A 12,154-nucleotide genomic window follows, 5' to 3' on the forward strand; every position below is an offset into this window, starting at 1 on the left:
CCTCTTGAAGCATGTGGGAACAACAGACTGGGATAGGGATTGATTGAATATGTCCGTAAACACACCAGCCAGCTGGTCTGCGCATGCTCTGAGGGCACGGCTGTGGATGCTGTCTGGGCCTGCAGCCTTGCAAGGGTTGACACATTTAAATGTTTTCCTCACGTCGGCTGCAGTGAAGGAGAGTCTGCATGTTTTAGTTGCGGGCCGTGTCAGTGGCACTGTGTTGTCCTCAAAGCGGGCAAAAAAGTTATTTCGTCTGCCTGGGAGCAAGACATCCTGGTCCGTGACGGGGCTGGTTTTCTTTTTGTAATCCGTGATTGACTGTAGACCCTGCCACATTACCTCTTGTGTCTGAGCTGTTATATTGAGATTCTACTTTGTCTCTATACTGACGCTTAGCTTGTATGATTGCCTTGCGGAGGGAATAGTTACACTGTTTGTATTCGGTCATGTTTCCAGTCACCTTGCCCTCATTAAAAGCAGTGGTTCGCGCTTTCAGTTTCACGCGAATGCTGCCATCAATCCACGGTTTCTGGTTTGGGAATGTTTTAATCGTTGCTATGGGAACGACATCTTCAACGCACGTTCTAATGAACTCGCTCACCGAATCAGCGAATTCGTCAATGATGTTGTCTGACGCAATACGAAACATATCCCAGTCCACGTGATGGAAGCAGTCTTGGAGTGTAGATTGGTCGGACCAGCGTTGAACAGACCTCAGCGCGGGAGCATCTTGTCAACAAAATGGAGTCGTGGTCAGCTTTTCCGAAAGGGGGGCGGGGCAGGGCCTTATATGTGTCGCGGAAGTTAGAGTAACAATGATCCAATGTTTTTCCAGCCCTGGTTGCGCAATCGATATGCTGATAAAATTTAGGGAGTCTTGTTTTCAGATTAGACTTGTTAAAATCCCCAGCTACAATGAATGCAGCCTCAGGATGTATGGATTCCAGTTTGCAAAGAGTCAAATAAAGTTCGTTCAGAGCCATCGATGTGTCTGCTTGGGGGGGAATATATACGGCTGTGATTATAATCGAAGAGAATTCCCTTGGTAGATAATGCGGTCGACATTTGATTGTGAGGAATTCTAAATCAGGTGAACAGAAGGACTTGAGTTCCTGTATGTTGTTGTGGCCACACCACGTCACGTTAACCATGAAGCATACGCCCCCGCCACTCTTCTTACCAGAAAGGTGTTTGTTTCTGTTGGCGCGATGCGTGGAGAAACCAGCTGGCTGCACCGACTCCGATAGCGTCTCTCCAGTGAGCCATGTTTCCGTGAAGCAAAGAACGTTACAGTCTCTGATGTCCCTCTGGAATGCTATCCTTGCTCGGATTTCATCAACCTTGTTGTCAAGAGACTGGACATTGGCGAGAAGAATGCTAGGGAGTGGTGCACGGTTTGCACGTTTTCTTCAGTAATCCACAGGCTCAAATGCAGTCAAAACAGGCAGACAAAAAAATCTAAATTGTATCCGTAAAGTTCATAGAAACTATGTTTATATTCAATCCTCAGGTTGTTTTTAGCCTAAATTATCTATAATATTTAAACCGGACAATAACGTCATCAATACAAAAGGTAAACAAGAAATGCACTCTCTCAGGATTGCGCATGAAAAAGCTATGTGACACGTCAGGGGTCCACTCATTCAGACTGGTCTTACTCCCTCATTTATAAGAATACAGGCCTGAAACAATTTCTAACGACTGTTGACATCTAGTGGAAGGCATAGGAACTGCAAATGGAGTCCTAAGTCAATGGATACTGTAATGGCATTGAATAGAAAACTACATAACCCACAACAACAAAAAACTTCCTGAATGGATTTTTCTCAGGTTTTCACGTGCCAAATCCATTCTGTTATACTCACAGACACTATTTTAACAGTTTTGGAAACTTTAGAGTGTTTTGTATCCAAATCTACCAGTTACAGTGGGGAGAAGAAGTATTTGATACACTGCCAATTTTGCAGGTTTTCCTACTTACAAAGCATGTAGAGGTCTGTAATTTTTATCATAAGTACACTTCAACTGTGAGAGACGGAATCTAAAACAAAAATCCAGAAAATCACATTGTATGATTTATAAGTAATTATTTAGCATTTTATTGCATGACATAAATATTTGATACATCAGAAAAGCAGAACTTATATTTGGTACAGAAACCTTTGTTTGCAATCATACGTTTCCTGTAGTTCTTGACCAGGTTTGCACACACTGCAGCAGGGATTTTGGCCCACTCCTCCATACAGACCTTCTCCAGATCCTTCAGGTTTCGGGGCTGTCACTGGGCAATACAGACTTTCAGCTCCCTCCAAAGATGTTCTATTGGGTTCAGGTCTGGAGACTGGCGAGGCCACTCCAGGACCTTGAGATGCTTCTTACGGAGCCACTCCTTAGTTGCTCTGGCTGTGTGTTTCGGGTCATTGTCATGCTGGAAGATCCAGCCACGACCCATCTTCAATGCTCTTACTGAGGGAAGGGTTGGCCAAGATCTCGCGATACATGGCCCCATCCATCCTCCCCTCAATACGGTGCAGTCGTCCTGTCCCCTTTGCATAAAAGCATCCCCAAAGAATGATGTTTTCACCTCCATGCTTCACAGTTGGGATGGTGTTCTTGGGGTTGTACTCATCCTTCTTCTTCCTCCAAACACGGCGAGTGGTGTTTAGACCAAAAAGCTCTATTTTTGTCTCATCAGACCACATGACCTTCTCCCATTCCTCCTCTGGATCATCCAGAGACACACACACACACCAACCCAAAAAACATTGTTTTGAAACACAATTGCAGACACACACACACACACACACCCCAGGATAGATCAACTGCATACACATGCTTTAACATATACAGATGCACTATCTTGTTAATGAACTTCTTTGGGATACCTCCCCCTTCTCTCAATTTCTGCCTGAAGACATACCCAAATCTAACTGTCTGTATGTAGCTCAGGCCCAGGAGCAAGGATATGCATATTATTGGTATCATTTGACAGGAAACACTCTGAAGTTTGTGGAAATGTCAATTGAATGTAGGAGACTATAAGACCATAGATCTGGTAGAAGAAAATACAAGTAAATAAACATAAGCTTTCTGTTTTTTATTGTTGCTGAGGGGCAGAGGTAGAGGGGGCAGAGGTAGAGGGGACAGAGGTAGAGGGGGCAGAGGTAGAGGGGACAGAGGTAGAGGGGACAGAGGTAGAGGGGACAGAGGTAGAGGGGGCAGAGGTAGAGGGGGCAGAGGTAGAGGGGACAGAGGTAGAGGGGGCAGAGGTAGAGGGGGCAGAGGTAGAGGGGGCAGAGGTAGAGGGGGCAGAGGTAGAGGGGACAGAGGTAGAGGGGGCAGAGGTAGAGGGGACAGAGGTAGAGGGGGCAGAGGTAGAGGGGGCAGAGGTAGAGGGGGCAGAGGTAGAGGGGGCAGAGGTAGAGGGGCCAGAGGTAGAGGGGGCAGATGTAGAGGGGGCAGAAGGTGTTGCAGTAGACTTGCTGTAGCTAGCAAGCTCCTGGATGAGCAGCTCTCGGAAGGCTAGCGGTGAGATGTGGGGCTGTCCACAGCTCCCTGAAGGCTAGCGGTGAGATGTGGGGCTGTCCACAGCTCCCTGAAGGCTAGCGGTGAGATGTGGGGCTGTCCACAGCTCTCGGAAGGCTAGCGGTGAGATGTGGGGCTGTCCACAGCTCTCTGAAGGCTAGCGGTGAGATGTGGGGCTGTCCACAGCTCTCTGAAGGCTAGCGGTGAGATGTGGGGCTGTCCACAGCTCTTAGCCATTTCCTTCTGGAGGATGAAGGAATTCACCACAGCGATGTCAATGCAATGATAGAAAAATGTCTTGTACCATTTCATTGTCTTTTGGAGAACATTGTAGTAGACAATCAGTGCATCTGACAGGTCCACACCTCCCATGCCCTTGTTGTAGTCCTTGATATCTGCCGGAATGGGGACATTTTTGGTGGCCCATGCCCCAGTAGCGTCCTTCACACACCTGACGACGTGATCTCCACTGAAGGACTTGTGGATACTGGAGCACATGACCACCTCTCTAGTATCCATTCCCCAGCAGTTGAAAATCTAATAACTGCATAACGGAGTCATAGCTAAGTCCCTTACCGGTCGCAAAACTGCTCTTCCCCTCATAAACAAAAAAATTGCACGTATATGCACACACAGAATCATCCCAAAACAAACAGTTTGTAACCCTATTTAGTTGGTTTGTTACGCATGTATTGTTTTAGGGCAAATCTGGCCTTTGAAGCTACCATCCTCTCATTGATGGAAAGGTTATGGGTAGGCTGAAAAAAGGTCTTGCAGGCCTCAACGATGTAGAGAGGTTTTATTTTGCAGAGCCTATCAAACCTTGCTGTGCCACTCGTCTTCTCATTGTCCTCATCCACTTCTGGGTCACTGATATGAAGCGCCCGTGAGATTGTCAGAAACCTTTTGCATGATATGACAGTGGAGGGGAAGGGCAGTTGATAGAAGGGAGCAGTTTTCCAGTAGTCTTTCAGGGTTTTTTGCTTCACAAGACCCATGTAAATGACCATTGACAGGAAACCAAAAAGATCTGACATGGAAATGGGCTTCCATCCTTCTTTCTTGCCTGCCTGCTTCTATGTTCGACACCTCTCTCTCAACATCTCTTCTATGGAAGTTGTAGCTGACTCTGGTCTGGTCTCCACTAGTTTACCTGGAAGTTGTAGCTGACTCTGGTCTGGTCTCCACTAGTTTACCTGGAAGTTGTAGCTGACTCTGGTCTGGTCTCCACTAGTTTACCTGGAAGTTGTAGCTGACTCTGGTCTGGTCTCCACTAGTTTACCTGGAAGTTGTAGCTGACTCTGGTCTGGTCTCCACTAGTTTACCTGGAAGTTGTAGCTGACTCTGGTCTGGTCTCCACTAGTTTACCTGGAAGTTGTAGCTGACTCTGGTCTGGTCTCCACTAGTTTACCTGGAAGTTGTAGCTGACTCTGGTCTGGTCTCCACTAGTTTACCTGGAAGTTGTAGCTGACTCTGGTCTGGTCTCCACTAGTTTACCTGGAAGTTGTAGCTGACTCTGGTCTGGTCTCCACTAGTTTACCTGGAAGTTGTAGCTGACTCTGGTCTGGTCTCCACTAGTTTACCTGGAAGTTGTAGCTGACTCTGGTCTGGTCTCCACTAGTTTACCTGGAAGTTGTAGCTGACTCTGGTCTGGTCTCCACTAGTTTACCTGGAAGTTGTAGCTGACTCTGGTCTGGTCTCCACTAGTTTACCTGGAAGTTGTAGCTGACTCTGGTCTGGTCTCCACCAGTTTACCTGGAAGTTGTGGCTGACTCTGGTCACATATCCAAACTTGTCTCACAATCTGATAAATCTTCAAGTAATTCTGTGTCACTTTCTCTATCAATCTCGTCAATAACATCATGTAGATCTGTATATCCGGACTTTGCCTTTGATTTTCCAGATTTACTCAACATAATTCTTTCAATAAAATAGCGGAATATTATCTCGACTCAATACTGTTACGCGCAAACAAAGTGGCTCCTTCGGGTAGAAATTTCAATGGCGAATGGCTGTGTTACGCTAGACTTTCGTTCAAGAGCTGGGGCCTGTTGCACAAAAGTAGAATTAAGACATCCGGGATAAATGACTCAGCTGAGCTCAATGAAGCCAAAACATGTGCGTCCAGGCTTAATTGGTTGCACAAAGACCAAGCCAGGATGAGCAGACACGGATTCATTAAGCCAGGTGAAACCAATCCTGGATAGGTGCGCGCTCACGGCTCACTCAAATAGACCCCGCCACAGATCACAGATTAACTGATTTACCATGGCAACTAGAGCCGCGTACTTTTCCCCGTCGGAAGCACAAATCCTCATGGAGGCATACGAGGAGGTAAAAGATATAATTAAGAAGAAAGGCAACACCGCCACAGTGATAAAGCAAAGAGAAAAAGCGTGGCAAAGTATTGCAGACCGCCTGAATGCGTAAGTAGTGCACAATTACACACTCACCGCTCCGCTGAAACATCACAATTACAATTCAAATATTTAATTCACATCTCCAAAAACGCAGTTGTACTGTAATTATGAAACGGTTAAATTTTTAATTGAAATGCACTGCAGATATGAGTGAAATTGTGTAAAGTAAGTCCAACACACTGTATAAAGCTATGATAAATTATTATTAAAGCCTTACATTATTATTTAACGTTACTACGCTCAGTACGGTTTAATCTTAGCCGTTGTACTCTGCTTCTTATGTTGTCCACCGTTTTTTGTGTTTCTCCTGCTTTCATTAATGTAAAGCTGCTTTGACAGAATGAAACAATTGTGAAAAGTGCTATATAAATAAAATGTAATTGAATAAATAGATGAGCTATAATAATAATCACTTTAATTTATATAGCGCCTTTCAAAGGACCCAAGGTCGGTTGCTCACTGCACTGCAAAAATGTCTTTCTTACTTAGTATTTTTGTCTTGTTTTCAGTAAAAAAAAAAATATCTAAAAACATCTTGAATATTTTCTTGAGCAAAATTACCTAGGAAAATAAGCAAAAAAATCTGCCAGTGAAACGAGAACTTTTCTAAAATTAAGTGTTTATGGAAAAAGTAAAGTTATTTCAAGAGAATTTTTATTATATTGACAGATTTTTTATTTGCTTGTTTTAAGCACACATTTACTTAAAGTTTATATTTTTTGTCTAAACTATACTTATTTTGCTAGGTCATTTAGCAAATCAAGAAAATACATCTTTATTTAAGTTTTTTTTTTTAAATATTTTTACTGAAAACAAGACAAAAATACCAAGTAATTTTTTGCAGTGTGACTCCATTAAATGTGTGTGTGTGTGTGTAGATTAAACATGAACGGGCCAAAACGGACATGGCAGCAGGTCAAAATCAAATACAAGAACATTCTGCAGAATGGTATGGTCCCTGACTAATATTTAACAAAGCACAAGCATATATTGTACCCAGAAGGTGCCTGCTCACACATTGTCTGTACTGTTTTAGCAGTGAAAAAGAATACCCACAGACAAGGCACGGGTGGTGGGTCACCAAAGGCTGACCTTACCCCAGCAGAGGACATGGCCTTGGAGCTAAATAAAGGCAGGCCCGTCTTAGAGGGGATCCCTGGGGGAAAGAGACGAGCATAGGTTCCTCCCAAGATGCCACCCGCTTCATTCAAGGTATGTCCTTCCATCTCTACATGGGATACAACCACATTCATATTGAATCAATTTGGACTGTCTGACTTTGGTTTACCTATTGCCTTGCAGTGTCTGGCAGCACTGTGTTCCTGTTAGAGCCACCAGCACAAGCACCAGACGATGCTGATCCAGTGAGTACTCCATCAAAGGCATACTGTAGGCCTGGCATGTCTTGTCTACTAGCTTCAATATGAATCCGATTAAATGTGATAGGGTGAAGGCCCCAGTGCAGCAGCAACAGCACATGATGGAGACGATGATGATGAGGAGGAGACCATCTCTCTGGATTCCAGAAGGCATGAGGTATCATGGTAAGACTGTGAAAGTACTATTTACTCTACAATGGTGAGGAGTCCTCATCAAAATCAAAAAATCTAATTTCTTTTACAGGACCCAGATGCTATACAGTGGGAAAACCAGCCTGGCAACATAGTGCGTATTAATAAAAGGACACCACATCCTGCCAAATTCCAGCTGCGCTAATTGTATTGTGTTCACAGAGCTCACAAGCTATCAGAAAGTTGTATGGCAACCACCTCCGGCGCCAAATAGAACTGGCAGACATAGACATTCAGTACAAGAAGAAAAAGATGGAAAATCTTGCACTGGAGTCCGAAATAAAAAAGAGGACAATTAGGAAACTGGACCTTGAAATAAAAAAACTTGAGAGGGAGGTGAGATATGCCTTCAATGTACACTGTATGCTAACTGTAACACAAATGTATTAATCATTATTTGTATTTCCTCCCCCAGCTCCAAGAAGATGACACAGCTCAAAATAAAAATTAGGTATATTCTCGTAAAGTCAAGTGAGCCATGACATATGAGCTCTTATTGTGAGCACACAGGACGGTGGCATCTTTCTAAGGTTTTTTTATTTTCCCAGCAATCAGTACAACCAAGTCATCGTTATAAGGCATCGCCCTCTTTTGCCCACCCCCAGCACCAGGTGTGGCCACTAGCCTATATGAAGGCCCAAAATTGTGTGTTCCTTTCTGCTCTGACAATGGCATGCCCATTCGTGCGAGATGTGGTGGATGAAGAAGCACTTGTGCTGAGGAGAGCCTTCAGGCGAGAAAGGGTCTTCAGGGACCGGTTGGACCCACTGGCCTTCCCTGACGACCTACAGATGGCATCAGGTATCTATGCAGACTACTGGGTCCCAGGATTAAGCACCGCACTGCACGGAGCCATGCACTGAGTGTGGAGCAAATGGTTTGTGTGGCCTTGCGCTTTTTTGCTAGTGGAGCCTTCCTGTACTCAGTGGGGGATGCAGAACAGCTGAACAAGGCCACAATTTGCCGCACAATAAGGAGTGTGTGTCTGGCTATCAAAGCATTAGCAGATGTCTTCATCTCCTTCCCTGGCCACAGAAGACTCTGTGACATCAAAGAGGAGTTCTATAGGATTGCAGGTAAGAGGATCTACAAATTACAGGACAACTGTTAACACATAGTAGGATACTCATTACTTTGTGTGACAGGTTTCCCCAATGTCATTGGTGCAGTGGACTGCACACACATAAGGATAAAAGCCCCCTCAGGTGCCCATGAGGCCGATTTTGTGAATAGGAAATCCTTTCACAGCATTAATGTTCAGGTGAACATAACTTTTTGATATTGTCCATTGACGAACACTCTGCATTGCCAGTGATGTGCATTGATTGGTGTAATATTCCTCATCTTATGATTTCAGATGGTCTGCAATGCTGACTGTGTGATCAGCAATGTTGTGGCAAAATGGCCTGGCTCAGTCCATGACTCCAGAATCTTTCGGGCCTCTGAAATCTATCAGTGCCTATCACAAGGTAAGCCACACAACCCCTATTTATAACCATCATGGCTGTGTCAAGAATATCACTGTGTTTATGAGGTAGTAATGATGAGATTTTGTGTTGACAGGTGAATTCTCTGGTGTGTTGCTGGGAGACAGGGGGTATGGCTGCCAGCCTTTTCTCCTGACACCTTTCACAGACCCCCAGGAAGCACAGCAGGCCTACAACCATGCCCATGCCAGGACCAGGGCCAGAGTTTAAATGACCTTTGGCCTCCTGAAGGCACGCTTTCACTGCCTTCACAAATTAAGGGTCAGCCCTGTTAGGGCATGTGATATTACTGTGGCTTGTGCTGTCCTCAACAATGTGGCCTGCCTGAGGAAGGAGAGGGCCCCCAGAGTGCCACCAGCCATGGACTGGGACAATCCGGCAATCTTCCCTGATGACGACAGTGGTCGGCTGCTGAGGGACCAATATGTGTTGAATTATTTTAGTTAGTATGTGTGCTTTCAATTTTGGTTAAATATGTCCTGCGGTGGCAGAGGAATTTGGGTTTTTTGGGTTCGTTTTTTACGAATTTGGCCTCTTATGATGTTTGTGCGGTATACTGTGTGTAATACAAGGCTGCAGGGAGGCTACTGCATCCATTCATTTGTCTGTTCAGTTGATGTGTATGGATTTGTCCTGCATTTATTTTAGTGTGCAGACATGCAGGGTGTGTTATATACAGACCTTTGAATGTGTATGTATCATTTTGTATAATATGCTTGGATTCTGTGCTTTCCATCTTGTAGAGTCACTGTGACTTCAGTTTCGAAAGGAGCTGATGGTTTACCTGCTTTGTTTTGTCCTTATTCAATAAAGGAACATAATGTTACACATTGTGTTTTTATATTCATATGGAATGTGTATTTGTTTATATGACAGAGTACTAGGGCCACACTGAAGAAAAAGGATAAAGTCATAAATTTATGAGGCTGGTTCTTTCTGCAGAAAAGCTACATATTGTTTTTACAGTTTTGATACTTATGACAATGTGATACTTAATATTCTGGCACATCAGCATGTCTTTGTTTATGAAACCATACTGAAGTACAATTTCACGAAATGCCCCGCATCTGTCATTTTAACAACTGTCCTCCTTTAAAACAACTGGTTACAATATTATGACTTGTCTTTTTTTTCCCTCTGTGGCCCTAATATTCTATCATTTTATATATAGTCTATGGGAAACTGTAAATTATCTAATGATAGCAACATCTAAAAATCATTTTTATCCAAAATCATTGAAATGAATGATCACAAACGTTTAAATAATGACAGTGGGTCTAGTTATATGTGATAACAATGTATAGTGAGCAGTGAAATAACTATTGGTTTCCATTTGTGGTGACTGCTGACTGACATTAGGGATGAGATTAAATAGATCCTGGAATTTAGCCTGGTCTGGAGCAGGCTAGCTCCACAGAATAAATCTCCATGGTAATTTATACCATAACATATCCTCCTGCCCCCTATCCATCTTTAGTGCAACCGGATTACGGATCAATTGAGCCAGGATCACCAAGATATCCTGGCTTAATCCCTTATCCTAGTTTTGTGCAACAGGCCCCAGGTCTTCCCGGATATAAACATTAGATATTGCTGTTTACCTCAGGCCATTGGCTATCTACCAAGCTAGATTTCAAGACGATCGGTGGTGATTGGGCAGAAATACAATCAATCAAAGAAGCACTGGCGATATCATTGGTGCACAATGAGGTCATTGTTTGGTGTATTCAAATCAGTTCCTTTCGGTCAATACGCCCCATAAAAAGAACCAAGTATGGTTGTGTTACTAACAAACAGAGGATTGGAATGAAACCAACCATGACTAGATAAACGTAAATGTAGTGTGAGTAATTACATCGAATGTTTCTTTGAAAGTTGAAGGATACGGAATTCATGACACAAGCTGTTTACAAAAATGGACTTAATCGAACAAAACAACCACTTATTGTGAAGATTGGACCTTTTGTATTGCCAAAAGAAGAAGATCTTCAAATTTTATTGCTATTTCTGACTTTTGTGATGCTAATGCTTGGTTATAATCTCCACCCGGCACAGCCAGAAGAGGACTGGCCACCCCACATATGCTCTCTCTAATTCTCTCTTTCTTTCTCTCTCTCTCTCGGAGGACCTGAGCCCTAGGACCATGCCCCAGGACTACCTGACATGATGACTCCTTGCTGTCCCCAGTCCACCTGACCATGCTGCTGCTCCAGTTTCAACTGTTCTGCCTTATTATTATTCGACCATGCTGGTCATTTATGAACATTTGAACATCTTGGCCATGTTCTGTTATAATCTCCACCCGGCACAGCCAGAAGAGGACTGGCCACCCCACATAGCCTGGTTCCTCTCTAGGTTTCTTCCTAGGTTTTGGCCTTTCTATGGAGTTTTTCCTAGCCACCGTGCTTCAACACCTGCATTGCTTGCTGTTTGGGGTTTTAGGCTGGGTTTCTGTACAGCACTTTGAGATATCAGCTGATGTACGAAGGGCTATATAAATACATTTGATTTGATTTGGAAAATGCTAGTAATACTTGTCTGTGTGGCGTGCTGTCGTCAGATTATCGTAAAGTATGCTTTCGCCGAAAAGCATTAAAAAAAATCTGACACAGCGGTTGGATTAAGAAGAAGTTAATCTTTTAAATGATGTTAAATACATGTATTTACAAGAACGTTTAATATCACAAATGGCGTATTTAGTATCTTTGCGCTATGCTATTTCACCGGATGTTGGCCTAGGTGAGACGCTAATGTCCCACCTAGCCTAGAGAGGTTAAATAAACACTAACTAAAGCGTGACAGCTTCAAAGGAATAGATGCACTATATGCATAAATTAACACTCACTCTAAGACGTGAGAACAGGAACAGGATGTCCTGACAGGATGCCCATATATTGGCACTCCCTAGAGCACTTGATAACTTCCCGCCAGGATGTCCTGACAGGATGCCCATATATTGGCACTCCCTAGAGCACTTGATAACTTCCCGCCAGGATGTCCTGACCGGATGCCCAAATATGGGCATACGCACGTCATCCGGACATAGGGTCTTGAATCAAACGTTTGACGCGTGCCGTCTACTGTATTCTCTCTCCTGCCACCGGCATTACACAAGAATGGGTGTCCATGTATGCTGATTATTCAACCA

At 43.9% G+C, this 12,154-nt stretch overlaps 1 protein-coding gene and 1 pseudogene across 1 annotated transcript in view; both read left to right on the forward strand.

Moving 5' to 3' along the window:
* LOC127930804 (uncharacterized) overlaps positions 1–12,154 on the forward strand; it is a 300,690-nt gene that overhangs the window by 188,785 nt on the left and 99,751 nt on the right. The gene's annotated exons all lie outside the window — the stretch shown is intronic.
* Positions 5,576–9,508, forward strand: LOC127930803 (putative nuclease HARBI1; annotated as a pseudogene).

Source organism: Oncorhynchus keta, chromosome 6 (genome assembly GCF_023373465.1).
Source record: "Oncorhynchus keta strain PuntledgeMale-10-30-2019 chromosome 6, Oket_V2, whole genome shotgun sequence".
Lineage (NCBI taxonomy): Eukaryota > Metazoa > Chordata > Actinopteri > Salmoniformes > Salmonidae > Oncorhynchus > Oncorhynchus keta.